The sequence below is a fragment of the Leptonychotes weddellii genome, chromosome 1 (genome assembly GCF_054177405.1).
Source record: "Leptonychotes weddellii isolate Sample4059 chromosome 1, ASM5417740v2, whole genome shotgun sequence".
NCBI lineage: Eukaryota > Metazoa > Chordata > Mammalia > Carnivora > Phocidae > Leptonychotes > Leptonychotes weddellii.
The window spans coordinates 3,358,761-3,375,980 of record NC_138369.1 but is presented as its reverse complement, the minus strand read 5'-3'; the positions used below and the strand labels follow the sequence as shown (position 1 = coordinate 3,375,980).

The 17,220-nt window shown below is 55.4% G+C and overlaps 1 protein-coding gene across 1 annotated transcript in view; it reads right to left on the bottom strand.

Annotated features, from left to right (window-relative positions):
* RPL36 (ribosomal protein L36) overlaps window positions 1–17,220 on the bottom strand; it is a 168,492-nt gene that overhangs the window by 102,872 nt on the left and 48,400 nt on the right. The window lies entirely within an intron of this gene.

Sequence of the window (17,220 nt, the reverse complement as noted above, 5' to 3'; positions counted from 1 at the left end):
TTTTTTTTAAAGATTCACTTATTTGTCATGGAGAGAGAGAGCATAAGTGGGAGGGGCAGAGAGAGAGAGAATCTCAAGCAGACTGAGCGTGCATAGAGCCCACCGCAGGGCTCTATCCCAGGACTCTGGGATTATGATCTGAGCCACAACCAAGAGTCAGAAGCCTAACTGACTGCGCCACCCAAGCGCCCTGGATAACTACTATTTTAATACCACATTTAAAAAATACAATGAAAAGGGGCGCCTGGGTGACTCAGTCGGGTAAGCGTCTGCCTTTGGCTCAGGTCATGATCTCAGGATCCTTGGATTGAGCCTGCTCAGCGGGGAGTCTGCTTGTCGCTCTGCCCCTTAGCCCTACTCATGCACTCGTGCATGCTCAATCTCTCTCACAAATAAATAAAAAAAAAACAAAACACAATAAGTGCAAAAACATCTACAATGAACAACGTATCAAAGTGTGAAATATCACCAGGCTCTGACCCTGCTCTGGCTTCACCCTGCCCCGCTGGCCTCACCCTATTCCGGCTACTGCTGCACCTGGGAGGCCGTTCCCCCGCACAGCCTCCCCTCCCAGCAGTAAAAGCTTCTGATTAAACCTTAATTCTCCATGATTAAGCCCAGGGATCTAGGGGCCAGGCAGCACTGCAGGAGGGAGGCCCCGGCAGGGGCAGGCCAGGCTGGGCCTCCCTGGGGCAGAGGGAAGACTGGGAGGGAGGCCGATGAGTGGCTGGAGCGGAAGCCGGAACTTAATGAGCCCCTCAGGATTAATTACAAGCCCAGGAGCAGGCTGAGAAATCTATTAGCAGAGCAGTTCCCGTCGAGGCTTCCCTCATTTGCTTCATCACTTTTTCTCTAAAACTCCTCCCCATTCTTTCCCAACAAAACATATTTATTTTAAAATGAAACAATGAAAATGCAGGTATATATTTTTTTGAGTGAAGTAGACGGTATGTATGAATTTGGGAGGATATACATTAAAATGAATATATAACTGTTAAAAAATGATCTGCGTGGTCCTGTTTGGAACCATAGTAACAACAGCCACCTTGTGAGTACTTGAGTATGTGCTGAGTGTTTACACACTCCTCTTCACTCATCTGTTCCTCACAACAGCTCTGGGGGTGCAGGCTATTATGACCCCCACTTTGCAAGTACTTGCCTGACTCTAGGATCTGTGTTCTTGAGCCCCACTGTCTACATCAGGGTGGGTTCTGACTTGAGAGCTTGTCCTGCAAAGCCTGACCAGGCTGCTCTATCCAGGTGAGCCACTTTGGGTTCCAGAAGAGACCAGAATTTGTGATTTTTTTTTTTCTTTGCTTTCTGCCTCCAAGCATTTGCCTCGGCCATTTGCTCCACCAGGAACAGCTTTCCTTCCTGTGTGTGAATACTCCTCGGTCTTCAAAACTCAGGGTCCATGACTGCGTGAGGCTTTCTTTGTGAACCCCGCACTGAGGCTTCACCCACTCCACCGTGGGGCACCCCGTCTTCTTCTGTCCAGCCTGACCACTTGGGCTGGGAGTCTCTGGCTGGTTTTGGCTTCCCCAGCCTGAGATCCCCTCCAGGGCTGGGTCTCCGGCCCGGCCTGGCCCAGGGCAGGTAGGATATCAGTAATGGGGGTGGGGACACTCAGGGGCTCTTGGAGTCTGTGGGGACCTAGAGGAGCCATGAGTGCGGAAAACATCCTTCTGCTCTAAAATACCTGCAAACAGATGATTCTATATCGGTTTTTCTCAGGGAAGAAAGGAGTTGTCCTCACATTTATTCTGGCTGCAGACAAGGCTGTGGGGGGCGGGGGGCGGGGGGCAGAGGGGCCCCTGATGGCCCTTCTCCCACCTTCCAAGCACCATTATCTTTCCATTTTACAGGGAAGGAAACAGGAGGGGAGAGAACCAGTGACCTGAGTCACAGGCTCCCCGGGGATGGGGCACAGGGCCTGGAAGCTAAACTCTTGACACTTTTCTGCCTCCTGGGTCCACGGCCCCTCCCCATTGTGTAGATGGGGACACTGAGGCACTGTGAGGCAAGCCGTCCTCGCCGAGGTCACATGGCTGATCCTGGGGGTGGAGCTGGGGACAGTCCCGCCGTCGGAGCGGGTGGTGGATCTGGAAGTAAGGTGGAAGGGCGAGGTTAGGGCAGGGCTGGGGGGGCGTGTCCACTGGGGAGGCCGAGGCCCCACCCCTTCCCGGTCCCTCCCGCGTCTCCACCTGCCTCTCCCGCCTGTGGCCTGTCAGCGGGCTGGTGGGGAGATTTCACCATTTCCTGGGGCCAAGGGAATGAATTTAACTGGTGCAGGACGGGGCAAGGTGAGCCCAGAGTGAGGGCCCGCCAGTCCCGCGGGCTTTCTCGGGCCGCCGGAGGCCCGCAGTGCGGGTGCGAAGCCTTAGTCCTCCCTCTCTCCCACCCCCGCCCCGCACCTCTCCGCGCCCCGACCCAGAGCTCTGTCCTGGGGAGCTTCGCATGCTCAGGAAGGGGTGAGTGGCTGAGAAGTCCTAACGGTGGAAACTCGGGGCGTGTCAGCCGGCAACCGGAGCGATGGGTTCCCATGCCTACCCCGCTGCTCTTCGCCCCCCCGCCCGCCCCGCCGCGCACATCAGCCCCGCCCTCTGCCTGGGAACAATTACAGTGTCAGAGACGCCGCTGCCACCCCTCCACGGCCGGCCTCATGTTTAATTCATCTCGGGGCTAATTATAGCCAGGCTGGGGGAGGGGCATGGTAACCTTGGCCTCCCCTCCCCCCGCCCTCCCTGCTGCCAGGGTGATTGGGGAACGGTGGGGGGAGGGTAAGGGCCTTTGTGTCCCCCTCTCCGCCCCCAGCCCTAGGCAGGGGAGCCAGCCCTGCAGCGCCTCCTCCCAGGGAGCATCCTTGGAGGCAGTGCTAATGGCAGAAACCCCAGCTCAGGGCCAGGCGGGGTGGTGGGAAGGAGGCCCACTGTGTGCCTGCCTCGGGATGATGCTCCCATCCCTCCCTCCCTCACTTCCACGGATCAGGACTGATAAAAATACTTCGGATGAGCAGGTTATTACTATCTTCCAGGTGAGCCCGCCAAGGCCTGAGGTCCCAGGGCACAGGGCTGGTGCCAACAGTAGTGAATGAGCGCCAGCACTTAGGATCCCACGACGTTCGGAGCTGTTGGCAGCACCTGGCTCTCTGAAGATGTTAGCCACCTTGACCGAGGGCTTACTGGGGCCAGGCACAGTCCTGAACTACCCTCATGATTATCACCAGGCCGGGGTTAGGGTAAGACAAAACGTAAGCAGGCGCCAACAAGCCCGGTCAACAAGAGAAATACTATTTTAAGTCATATTTTCAAAAATTCAAACCAATGCAAAAAAGAGTCCTCGCGGAACAAAATATCCAATGTTAAGGGCAGGCGGATAGGTCCCTGCATTGGTCGGACTTGTATGAATGTTCTGATGGTCCCCACAGCCCCTGGGAGGTGGGACTGTGCTAATCAACACTCCACTTTACAGACGGGGAGGTTGGGGGGGGTGGGGAAACGGGGGAGGAGCCAGGCGGGGGTATGTTCTTGCCCCATCTGACCCCCTGCCTGCCCTCCCCACCCCTTGGTCCAGGTGGGGCTTGGTTCTTCCCTCCCCTGCTCGGACTCCTCCATCCCGGCTCCCAGCTCGTCCCCGTCAACTTGCCTGAGTGACGCTGCCTGAAAGAACTGTGGGCACCAGCTGCTGGCCGTTGTCCGTGTGCCAGGGACCCATGCCCTCCACGATAGCTTTCAGGCATCAGCATCCCGCAACTGGCTGCTCCTGGCCGCGCCTCGATGCCCCCATTTGTCCCCTGTGGGAGTAAAGCCTCTCACCTCTGGTTTCCCATGAAGCAAGGTAGGGGGTAAAAACCCGGACCCCACTCGCCTCAGAGGCCACCATTCGTGAGGCCTTCCTTGGCGGATAAACACAAACCCTCCAAATTCCTCTTTATTTTATTTATTTATTTATTTTTATTTTTTTTTAAAGATTTTATTTATTTATTTGACAGAGAGAGACACAGCGAGAGAGGGAACACAAGCAGAGGGAGTGGGAGAGGGAGAAGCAGGCTTCCCTCTGAGCGGGGAGCCCGATGCGGGGCTCGATCCCAGGACCCTGAGATCATGACCTGAGCCGAAGGCAGACGCTTAACGACTGAGCCACCCAGGTGCCCCACCAAATTCCTCTTTAAATATGTATGCTGGCCAGGGGGTTCGTGCCGAGTCCGGAGCCAGCTGGCCTGGGTTCACATCCTGCTCCGCCACCTGCAGGCTGTGTGACTTAGGCAGACCGTTCAACCCCTCCGTAAAATGCCTCTGGATTCAATGAGTAAGATGAATGCTCGGAAAGCTTAGGGCCATGCGTAGCATACAGTAGGTGCTCAACGAGGGGCTGAAATCGCCGGGGCCAGGCGCTGGGCTCAACCCGAGCTCCGGGCACCCGGGTCCCTGCAGTCCTAGGAGGTGGGCCCGTTTCAAAGGGCGAGAAGCCGAGGCTGCAAGCAGAGTGGAGACGAGCCGAGGGTCGAAGGCCGGGAGCGGGGCCGGGGCGGCGGCGGGGAGGGCGCGCGGGCCGGGACCGGGACCGCGCTCGCGGCGGCGCTGAGCGTTTCCATGGCAGCCTGGCGGGAGCCGGCCGGAGCGATTTGGCGTCCCGAGGAGCTGCTGCTAAAAATAGCGCGCGCCGCACCGGGCTCATTAGCTGCCGGGCTTTTGGCTGCCAGGTACCCCCTCCCGGCCCGCCTTCCCGCTCGCGCCCGGGCGCAGCGAGGCCGCAGGGGGATGCGGCGGGGACGCACAGCCCCGTCCCGGGCCCTCACCGGCCCGCACCGGCCTCCAGGACTGACCCCCACGCCCCCGCCCTCCTCCCGGCGATCGGCCCCAAAGGCAAATCGGATCGCACTGCCCCCCTGCCCTAAATCCTTCCTTGGCTCCCCATTGCCTTCAGCTCCCATTACCTCCCTAACTTCACACCCCGCCCCCCCCCAGCTCTGGCTGCCTCTCAGGGGCTCACATTCACCGCACCCACCTCTGCGTCTTGGCTCCTGCTGTTCCCTCCGCGTGGGCCCCGCTGCCTTCTCCCCTTTGCTTTCTCAGCGTGTGCATCACCTCCTCCGGGGAGCCCGAGGCCCAGCCCAGCTCAGGCGCCTCTTCCCGGCACCTCGCCACAGCTCCGACACTAAGCCGCGAGCTCTCAGAGGGAGGAGAGAGTGTGCTTCGGTCCTGTGTCGCCAGAAGGACAAGGCACACAGCCCCTGTTCAGAGTTTGTGGAATGAACGAGGGGATGAAATGACCCAGCCCTGATGCAGGGGTTCCCGGGGGCGGGGGGAGTAGTGGTGGGCACTCACAGTAAGCGCCCCCAATGCCCTCTGTCGCCGGGCTCCACGTCCTGCTTCCTTCGCAGAGGATGGCTTGGCTGTGCGACCCCGCCAGGCTACTGGCAGTCTCTGGGCCGCCTTCTGCCTTCCAGAACCACCACCGTCCTAGGACTCAGAGGTTGAAAGGACCCAGCGCAGCTCTAGTGGAGCTGCCAAAATTTGGGAGGCAGACAGAGGGCGAGATGAGGGGCAAGAGACCGTAGGAGAGGATGGGCGGTCCTGAAAATATCCTGGAATAAAATGAAATCTTTTGGGGAACCAGTGGGCAGCCCCAGACGGGCAGGATTTTCCCCGAGGAGAGCCGAGGGGGGGGACACTTTCCCGGCCGGCCACGTGGTGGCACATTTGGCATGGTCCAGCTTGGTTGTAGCAAGGCTGGGAAACGCAGAGCCGAGTCTCTGGGACATCAGGAGGGGGCAATGGGTGATGGACAGTTTGCAGCAGGGGCGTGCTAGCAGGGAGGAGAGCAAGTCTGGGGTTTGCAATGTGGGCGGTGGTGGTGCTCAAAACTTTTTAAAAAAATATTATTTATTTATTTTTGTGAGAGAGGGAGAGAGAGAGAGCTCGCGCGGGCGTGAGCATGAGCAGGGGGAGGGGCAGAGGCAGATGGAGAAGAGGCTTCCTGCTGAGCAGGGAGCCCGATTCGGGACTCAATCCCAGGACCCCGGGACCATGACCTGAGCCAAAGGCAGACGCTTAACTGACTGAGCCACCCTCAAAACTTTTGATTATGTATTATCTGAGCTCTGTGTTGCCTTGAGTCTATGACCGTGTCTGTGACACCATAGGACCATGGCTTACGTGAAAGAGCAGCTCATCATTCCTGTCCTCACAGTCCGGGCATCATCCCATGCTGCAGTGATGGCCCCATGATCACCAGGGACCAGACTTTTTTTACCTTGTGGCTCCACCTCCTCAGCTGAACTTACATCTGTGGCCCATACAGGCTGCTCCAGCTCCTGCCATCACGGGCCACCTTCCAGATGAGGTGGGAGGAGGGTAGCGGGAAGGGGTGGAGGAGGGCCTGTCCTTATGTTCTGAGGTTACCACCTGGAAGTTACATGCATGGTTTATGCTCACACCCTGTTGTCCACTATGTAGCCAAATGGTCACACTGAGCGGCAAGGGAGGCTGGTCTTTAGTTGGGCAGCTTCTATTTCTAAAAGAGAAAGCAGAGAATGAATATCAAGGGCCAGCCCACAGCCTCTGCCACTGAATGGGCTGGGAAGGAAGATTGGACATTGTTCACTGTTTCAGTGATCCTAGCAGGGCCTTTCTTCTTGATCTCTGGACGAGGAGACCTGCGTGACCCAGCCCCGTTCCCTCTCTGTCCTCCCCTCCTCCCTCTCTCCCCCTTGCTCACTCTGCTCCACCCGCATGAGCCTCCTTGCTGTTCCTCCAGCATGCCAGACTCAGTCCTGCCCCAGGGCCTTCGCACATCCCTCTGCCTGGGATGTTCCTCCTCCACATCTCTCCATGGCTCCCTCCTTCCCCTCCTTCAGATCTCTGCTCGAACGTCACCTTCTCAGAGGCCTTTCCTGAATGTCCTGTTTAAAATTGCAATCTGCTCTCCCTCCCTACTTCTTGCTCCTTCCTGAAGCCTTCCCTGCCCTAATGTTCTTCCTAGCACTTTGCACTCTTTAAAGCTCTATAGATTTATTTGCTTATTGCCTGTCTCCCCCACTAGGCTGTGAGCTCGACCAGGGCAGGGTTTCCCTGTGCCTAGAACAGTGCCTGGCACTCAGTCGGGACTCGGGAAATATTCTGAATGAGTACACTGAGTAAATAAAGCAGGCACAATCATTCCCCCTTTTAGAGACTTGGAAACAGGTCCCAGGGGAAGGGTGACTCACCCAAGGTCACATGCTGATGGGTGGCAAAAGAGGGTTGTGTTACCTGCCCGGGTCCCCCTTCCTCTCCATCAGCTCACCCTCTTTCTCCACCTTTGTCTTCTACCCTGAGAATTACTTATCGATTTTGGTTCTGCTTATGTCTCCCGGAGCACATTTCTGTTGCTTGCAGCCAAGAGCCTGGGATGACCAAAGAGGCACCCCCATCATGCCAGGCACAGTGCCTGGTCCATTGACCACCGGGTCCCGTTTAGTTGCCACACAAGTATGAAAACATTTGCAAATTGAAAATCACACCCGAAGTGCTCCTAGCCCCAATTTTTGAGGCACAGAACGATGAAGCACATGTGGGGAAGGAATGGTCCTACCCCGCCAAGAGGAGACAGACGTGGACTTCCATCCTCATCTCCCCCCTGCTGTAAGATGAGGCTCACTGCCACCCAGGACAGTGCAAAGCTAATGGTCTTGGGTTCAAGTCCTGCCTGGCGTGGCCTTGGGCTTCTTCCTCTCCCTCCCCCGGCTTCAGTTTTCTACTGAGAAATAGGATCCTGGGCATATCGCACAGAACGCCCCACTGTGCACAGGGCCTGACGTACAGAAGATGCTTTCATGAGGCAGCGAGGTGAGGACATCCACTGGCCCCTGAGGCTAGAGCCCCCCCCCCACTCCAGACCCTCTCCACCTTTGCAGCCTCGCTCCATATTCCCTCGGCCGCCCCGTGCCAGATTTCTGTTTAGTTTAATAATCTCCCGAAAGTTTAATTGTAGTTTTATTCATCCGTGACCTTTTTCTCTCATCTGGAGACGTATTATTACTAATCTACAAATTTCAAGAACCAGATTTATTTGCAAAACCAATTACCTGCCTATGCAAATGACCTCTTTCCGCACCCGCCTCCCAAGCCAGCTGGCTGGTGGGGGGTGAGGGGGGAGTTGCTGCCCTCCCCCATAGAGCTGCTGCTCAAACACTTGGATGCAAACTTATCTCTAATTCCTCCGAGCGGGGCAGCCCTCTCGGCCCAGGAGTTAATTAGAATCGCAGTAATCAAGGGAGGCCCTGACCCCACATCTCTCAGCTCTGACCTCCTAGAGGGCCTCTTGAAGTGGCCAGAGCCTCTGATCGCCTTCCTACTTGGCCCTCCTGATGGGAATGATGACTATTCATTTGTCCGTTCGTTCATTCATTCATTCATTCACTAATTCAAAATTACGAGCGTGTACTGTGTGCCAGGCACTGTTCTAGGCTCTGGTGGCAAAGCAGGGAGCAAACAGGCCAGCCAGAAAGAAAGAAGTTTCCATCTTTATGAAGCTGACAGTTGAAGAGAGAGAAAACAAACAAGATAAATAAGGAAAAGGTATAGTGTGGGACATGGTTTGAATTGCAGTGGAGGAGAAGCAAGAGAGAAGGGGGATAGGAGTGCCAGGGATGGGTGGTCAGGGAGCATGGACCCCTTCCCCGCTCCTTCATACTCTGTTCCAGCCACACAAAATTGCTGATTCTTAAAATGCCAAACTTGGTCCTGCCTCAGGGCCTTTGCATTTGCTGTTGCCCCCACCTGGAGTGCTTTCCCCAACATCTTGGCCAGACTGATGCTTCCTTCCACTGTCTCAGCTCACACATCACCTCCTCAAGGAAGCCTTCCCTGATGACCCCAGCTATGGACATCTTTACCAAACCATTATGTCCCCTTTCCCTGCTTTATAATTCATAGTGCTTCCTGAAATTAGAGTCAGCATTTGTGTGTTATTCTCTGTTTCACGCTACTTAAGTATTAGCTCCTCGAGGATAGAGGAGCTGTGATTGTTTTCTTTACAGCTGTATCCCCGGCACCCAGAACAGTACCTGGGCACTCAATAACTACTTGTTGAGTGAATGAATGAATGAACGAACGAATGAATGATGCCGGGGCCAGAAGGCCATGCCAGTCATCGTGCAGAGGACATGATAACTTCTCACTGTGGTCATCTTGGCCTTGGTGCTTCCCCTCCGCCTCTGGAGCGGCTGGAATGTTCCCCTTTCACAGGGAGAACATGGAGGCTGCCAGGTCAACCACTGAGGGGTCTCCCTCCGTGGTCCTCAGGGCCCCAGCAGCTGTCCAACAGGAGGAAGAGACAGAGAGGTCACTGGGCAGAGCCCGGGCTGGCGGGCAGGACCTTCAGTTCTCAGGCTGGGTGGTCCGGGCGAGGAGAAGGGAAGACTGGCCATGCCCGGGTCTCCTTCCCCTTGGCTTCGAGACCCACCCACCCCTGGTTTCCCTCCCACCTCTGTGGCCTACTCATCTCCTTTGCCTCCTTGTCACTTCCTCTGGCTGATTCCTGCCCATCCCCCTGGAGACTCTCCAGCAGCCCCCAATCTGGGGGCAGCCCCTACCCCTCACATCCACTCCTTGTCCAGGGTCCTCACTTCATGTCCAGGGCCCGCTCCACATGCCCTGCCTTTGAGCCACTGGGCATCTGCCTCCTCTTTGCATATGCTGTTCCCTCTGCCTGTGACACTGTTCCCCTTTGGAGCCCGGCCATGCCCTCTGGGCCTAATGATGCCCCTCCCCGTATTAGATATCCCAGAGCAGACAGAGCGTGTCTTAGAGAACTGGCACAATTTCTGTGATGGAGCTGTTTGTTCAATTGTTTGCTTAGCATTCATCTTCCCAACTAGATGCTGAACTCCAATTGAGCAGGGGCCTCCAATATCCCAGTATCTCCAGCACCCAGCACAGAAATGGGCACTCAGCAGGAGCTTAATAAGTGTTTGCTGAATGTTTGACCAGGATAGGTGGGAGGGAGGATGGGGGGATGAGGGGGCTGAGGGGCAGGGGGATGGCAGGTTGGGTGAGTGGCTAGGTGGGAGACAGATGGATGAAAGGATAGGTGGGGGGAGGGATAGGTGGGTGGGTGGGGGATGAGGGAATGGGTGGATGGATGACAGGTAACGGAGTCTCGAGTTGCTGAGCTGGGCTGCCCCTGGCAGGGGCCCCTGGTGAAGCCCCCACCTCCTGGCCCTGCCAGCTGGCTTTGGGGATTCAGCAGACTGTGTGTGGGATGGGCAGAGACGGTGCCGCAGACCTCTGGCTCCTTCTGCAGGGCTCAGCCCGGCTCATGTGGAGCAGGGGGGTAGCCAGAGCCGCCCTTGAGATTTCACAGCCCCCCACCCCCCACGCCTGTGCCCCCACTGCCTAGAGCTAAGCACATCCTCCTGGCGCGGCGGCTTTTAGCCTGAACGCAACCCCCCCCCCCAGTCCACCCACCTTTACTCCCTCACTTGATTCAATCCCGGGCCGCCTGCGGATTCAATTATTCTGCTGCTGGGGTGGCCAGCAATTTTCTTTTGGGGCTGGGAGGCTGCTTTGGTATCTGTGTGACTTTGAACAGCACAGCGACCCAGAGATAGAAACCCAGAGACAAGAAGAAAAAAGGAGAGAGAGACAGAAACAGAGAGACAAATGGAGAGAGATAGAGAGACACAGAGAGAGGGAGAGGGAGGAAGTCAGTCTGGCTCACCTCATCCTCATGGCCTCAGGCTTTCAACTTGTTCAAAACAGAGGCTACTCTGCAAAGCTTCCAGAATTTCCCTCATGACCTCATTTCACTCCCCCATCCTTCAGCACACACACACACACACATACACACACACGCTTCAGAGAACAAAACTCAGCCTAGTCTTTGTTGAGGACCCTGCTAATGGCCAGAACAGCTCTGAGATGGAATGGGAGCTGATTGTAAGGTAGTGAGCTCCTCATCTAGAGAGCAACCCAAGTAGAGGCTATGCACTAGAAGTTCTTTTCAGATTCCAAATGTGCTCCAGGTGCCCATTTATTCTGCATTGAGCGAGGCCTTTCATTTTTTTCTGAGCACTCATTAAGTACCAGGGCCTGGGATGGAGGGAGCGAGGGGGAGAGAGGGAGGAGGGGAGGTCAGAGAGGGCACGGGGTAGTTCAGGGCCTTGGGGGCCACGGGAAGGACTTGGGCTTCTACCCCAGGGAGGTGAGAGGCCTGGAGGGCTGTGGGCAGAGGGAAGGGACCTGACTCAGGTTTCCCCTTTGGTAGCTGCCAGGGAGTATCTTGCCCCTCTTTGGCTTTGGCTCTGTGACCTTGGGCTTCCCCACCCCCCCTCCCCCCCAGACCTCTCTCCACACAGAGGTGATGGGCAGGGCCATCTCTGCACACCCACCTCGGCCCCACCCTCTGAGCAGCCTCAGGGATCCTTGATGACTCCAGTGCCCTGTATAACGGGTGATTACCTGTGCGCGAACCCTCCCGGGAGCTTTGCAGACAATAATGAAATCACCGAATCTCCTGATCGGAGACTTAACGGGGACGTCCTCAGCAGCCGGCACCTCTCCCCAGGGAGACGTTCCCAAGGCTCCCGCAAGGAGAGAAGACACTTCCTTCTCATTCTGCCTCCCCTGCCAGGAGCTTGAGCAAAATCAGCCGCTCCCTGGAGAGGGATCTTGGGGACTTTCTTATTCGCTCAAGTCCCGGCCATGCGCCCTCCTTGCTGTGTGGCTCTGGGCAGCTCCCCTCCTGTCCGGATCGCAGTTTCTCTAAACTGGTTCCTGACGCTGCTTCTAAGCTTCCCACGAGGGACTGCAATGTGGGAAGCATAAAGTGGGGTCACCCTGAGAGAGGCAAAACCTTTCCTTCTGCCCCGCCCCCATCCAACCCTTTCAAATTGTGGTCAGATATATATAATGGGAAATTCACCATCTGAACGATTTTTAAGTGTACGGCGCAGCGGCATTGGGTATCCCCCGTTGTGCAATCATCACTCCATCCATCCACAGAACTTCTTTTTTTTTTTTTAATCATCCCAAACAGAAACTGTAACCAGGACTTTTGCTTTGTTGCCGTAACAGTGTATCTTGGTGATGCTGAGGTTCTGCACTGTTTTACCCCTTTGCGCAGATATGGGTGGATCATCCTTCAAGGTCGAATCATTCCTGCATTCCTTGCAGGTTTTCTAAGCTTTCTATACTCTAGAGTTTATGCTCGTGATCACCGAGCTGTGGGGCTGAGAGTGCTTGCTTTCTGGGGTGATAGTAAACATACTTAGCTACGGGTAGGGCGGCGGGACCCACCAATGAGAGAAGATGTGCTGGGGCAGGTCCCAGAAGCTCTGTTCCCGGCTAGACCTTGAAGGAGGTCTGGGGAGTGGGGGTGGGGGGCGTTGCTCAGGGATGGGCCTGGGGAGTGGGCAGGAGACATCCTTTATTTACCAAGCATTCCTGGACAGTGATGAGTCCAACCTCATGGCTGAGTCCGGAACAAGCCTTGACCTGAGGCTTCCTGAAGTCCATCCTGCTATTCTCCAGCAGCTATTGTTGTTCCTTTGCCTTAAGAGGGCCTCAGGTGTGGGAAAGAAAAGGCTAGCAGATCCTTAGCGAGCGAGCCTCCGTAGCAAAGAGCCGGGAATAGGATGGCGGGCAGGGGTGCTGTTCGGAGAACCCCTGGCCAGTCCCTGGTCCAGCCTGCAAGGCTGCAAGAGCATCCCCGGGCTCCTGAGCCCTCCCGGGAAGGTGGCTGCAAGAGGAGGTTAATGGGATGCCTGGTGAGGTGGAACTTAACAGTTTTTAATCAGGAGAAGCTGCCAGCCACCTTTCTTTTGTGGAGCAGAGACAGCAAAACTCTGTGAAGCAGAACTTCTTTATCTGGGGAGAGCCGACTGAGTGATTCCTCCTCGTTTTATTCATATTTCAGTGGGAGCCCGTTGTGATGACGGCGCCGTAGCAGATTGGATCTGTCAAGCCAGCCCCCAATCCAACAGCTGAAAGCACCGAGTGCTTATTTTTGTTCCCAAGTCTGCAGATTAGCTGGATGATTCTGCTCGTCTTAACCAGCCTCAGTCCTGCCTCTGCACTCAACTCAGGGCTGGGTACGCGGCTCTGCGGATCTTGGCTGGGCTCTCTTGTTTGGGGGGGTCAGCTGGCTGCTGGCTGGGACAACTGGATTTTGTGCTGTGATCATCTTCTATGAAGATCAAGGATGCTCTCCTTTTGGCCGACTAGCCTGGGGTTGCTCGCATGGGAGCTGGGCTCCGAGAGAGCAAAAGAAGTACACAAGGCCTCTTGAACTTGGAAGCAGACTCAGTTCCTGTTGAACCTGGAGATGACTGTGGCCTCAGCTGACAGTTTAGTTGCAGCCTTTTGAGAAATCCTGGAGCAGAGGAGCAGCTAAGTCGTGTCCTGGCTCTCAATCACAGAAACTGTGAAATAATAGACGAGTGTTGTGTTAAGCTGCTAAGTTGGTGCCCATTTGTTCTGCAATGATAACTAGCTAATACATCTCTCCCCAAACTCCTGGATGTGCAGAGTTCCTTCCCATTTGAGGTTCTCTCTGATGGGTTGAGGTGGCCTGGATAGAGATCTAAGGGCAGGAAAGGGCACTCGGTGGTGTCCCAGTGGGGACTTAGTTCTAAGGAAAAAGAGAAGGGACTGGATTCTAACACAGAGCTCAGTGGGGATGGAAGTCCTACCTCACTCACTTCTCCTGTCATGGTGTCTAGCTTGGTGATTGGGACCTGAACTCATTCGTGACTGTAAACCAAATGAGTGTCACCTTGAAGTCCCACCGGTGTGTGCAAGGACCTGGCTTAGGACCAGCAGGGACAAGGAAGCAGGACTGCACAAAACCATTGTTCAACATCGCCACAGAAGTAACAGCAGGAATGGCCCATCCATCCCACCATCTGCCCGCCACCCCCCCACCCCCGCCCGCCACCGATGTTTGCAAGCATGACTGAGCTGTGGACCGAGAAGGGTCTTGGGGTTCTTGGACAACTTGAGGAAAATGTCAAGAGGCAGCCAGTGGGAACACGTGAGATTCATGGGAAGAATGAAGAACTGACTGTATCTAGACCATCTTTGCTTTAGCCTGTCCTGCATCCTTCCTTCTTCCAGAACAGCGCCTTGGATTTTCCTAGGGGGACTTCCCTTGTCTTGCTTTTGGTCCATGAGGTTCAGGCAGGGTTGGCTTCAGCCTGGGCACCAGGTAGGGAAGCTATGAGCCCGTGTAGCCACCATACCCGTATCCTCTTGAGCTCACCTTTGCGGGCCAAGCCTGCTTACTGCAGAAACTGGCAACCTGCTCTCGGAAGATATCTTCCTGGCTGCTGGAGCTCACTCAGCCAGGGCAGGCCAGGCCAGAAGGCAAGAGAATTAATGCAGCCTTTACAGATAGGGAGCCGGTGGGTAAATACGGCAGCTGCCTGACCCTACTGTTGGGATAACTCCAAGGCACGTTCTCTATAGTATCCTAGAGACCCCTCCCCTCCACACCACCTGCTCATCATCACCTCTGTGTTGGCCATTTCCCTTCCAGGTCTCACGTTCCCCTCCTTGATGCTTCCTGGGATCAACCAATACACGATTTGCCCCATGCCCCCCCGCCCCCACCCCCGTTCCTTGCCTCAATGCAGCCCAATAAAGACACCCAGGAAGACAATTAGAGGCTGCTGAAACTCTGGCTTCAGTGACTGGCTCACTGAATCACCCACCAGGATGGGTGACTGGATCATCCACCATGACCCAAGTTGGCCCAATCAGAATGAGCTCCTGAACAATTTGCTGGGTTTATGGGGGAAGTTCTGTTACAGGGGAGAAGATACTTGTTTTCCTCAGAGGTTGCTAAGCAGATGGGAGGCTGGTCTTCCTAGCACCATCTGATCACCATGAGAGAAACACTTCCCTGAGGATGGAGCTAGTAGAAAGGAAAACAGATGATCTGGGCATGATTTGAGCACCTGGATCGAACCATGCCTGCAGCTCTGTGTTTTGTTATAATAGCTGTCTTCTTGCTTAAGAAGAATCTGAACCGATTCATTTTTTGTTTGTGTGTGTGTTTGTTTGTCACTTGCAGACCAAACAGTCCTGACTGATGAGGATCTGGGGCTGGTGAAGCTCTTCTCCCAGCCACTGTATGAGTTTGCTGGGGTTGTCGTCACAAACTACAATAGACTGGGCAGTTTCCACACCAGACATTTATTTTCTCACAATTCTGGAGGCTAGAGGTTTGAGCCAAGGCCTTGACAGGATTGTTTTTTTCCGAGGCCTCTCTCTTTGGCTTGTCGATGGCTGTCCTCTCTCTGTCCTCACGTGATCTTCCCTCTGCGTGTGTCTGTGTCCTAATCTCCTCTTCTTATAAGGACACCCGTCCTAGTGGATCAGGGCCCACCCTAATGACCTCATTTAACTCAATTAGCTCTTTAAAGACCCTGTTTCCAAATACAGTCACATTCTGAGGTCCTGGGGGTTAGGACTTGCACATTTGAATTTGGGGGCAGGGGACACAATTCAGCCCATCACGGGCACCCAACGAGTGATCTCTGTGGAACCAGCAGAATCCCTCTCACTAAACAACGGTCTCGGCCGGTCCCGGAGGCTGGAAGGTTCAGGGACGGCTGGGGTGATAGGGGAGGGCGCCAGCCTCTAACATCTGGGAGGCGTTAGGGACAGAGCGGCTGAGTAAGCAGCTCTGGGGTTGGAGCTGGTGCTACCGGTAGGAGCCCTCCTGCCTCGGTACCAGACTGCCTGGGTTCAAATCCCAGCCCTGGAACTTGCCTGTCCGGTGGCCCCGGGGAAAGTCAGTAAACCTCGTCATGCCTCCAAGCACCGATATGTTTCTCTCACTGGGTCACTGCCCGGCCCCAGGCACCCCAGAATTTTTCACGGCTCCTCATTATCGACAGCAGAGCCCCGACTCTTTCCACCTGGCGTTTGAGGTCTTTGGGTGGTTCATTCCTCCTCTCCTTGTGATGCTCTAACACCCTTGTGTAGCTTCCAGCCTCCACGCCTTTTGCTCAAGCCATTCACCCACCAGGACTTTCCCCTCCCCTCAGTTTCTCCAAATTCTCCCGGAATTTTAAGGCCCAGATCAAATGTTGCTTCTTCCAGGAAGCCTTCCCAAGGTACCCTGAAACCTCTTACGGCCGAATACAGGATTTATCTACTGTCGATACCCAAAGTGCTTGTCATAGTTCTCATAACCCTCACATGAACCCTACAACGCAGATTCTCTTTCCTCAAACCCATTTTGCAGACGAAGAAACGGAGGCGTGGCAAGTTAATTCCTGGCCCAACACTGCAGGAGAACCTGAGCTGAGGACCTGGCCCGTGAACCCCATGATTTGTGCTCCTACCCTCTGGCTAGCAAATCCTGCTGCTGAGAGTTTCTGTGATGGATGGGGTGGGCTGACCCTCCTCGCCTGATGCCTCCTCCAGGATGTGGGAAGCTGGGCAGAGACCGGGAGAGGGAGGGATGAAGGGCACGGGGGTGGACGTGTGGGGGGGTGCGTGGGGTGGGCAGGCAGCAAGAGGGACAGGGCAAGATTGATCATCTGCAGAGCCCTGGGGCCACGTGGCCACATGGCCAGTGGCTTTTGTGGAAATATGTTGCGTTGCAGACTCAGCACTTGGCTGGCTTCCTGTGCCTTCTGCTGCCCCAGCCTCTGTCAGGAAAAGGGCCTGGGTAACCTAGGCAGGGTCCTCTGCGGCCTCTGTCGGGCCGTGGCTTTCTCCTCAGTGGTGGGGAGGCCAGTGGTCTGTCCCCAGATGGACCTGGGTTCAAGTTCTGGCTCCGCCACCTGCTGGGTGACCTTGGAGTGCCCTTCGACCTCCCCGTGCCTCCATGCTCTCCTTTGTAACACCCTTCTGTAGGGGGTCAGCTCAAGTGGGAATCCTGGAGGCTGGTGCCGACGTAGTGAGTGGTCGGTGAGTGATAATAGTAATATTATTATAGCCACAATAATAGTAATGATGCGAATCACAAGAGTGGTCATACAACATGACGGTGAAGGAGGCGCAGGCTTTGCAGTCACGCATGCATGGGTTCGAACTCCAGCTTTTGGAATTCATGAGACCACAGGCAAGTTGCTCTGTGTCTGGGGGCCTCAGTGTTCTGATCTGGGCAATGGGTACAGTGGAATTTCTCCCTTTGTGGAGGCCCAAGAAGGTGAAGGCCATAATCCCCAGACTGCATTAGATTACATGGCAAGCAGCAATCCAGCAGACAGCAGGAAGGTAG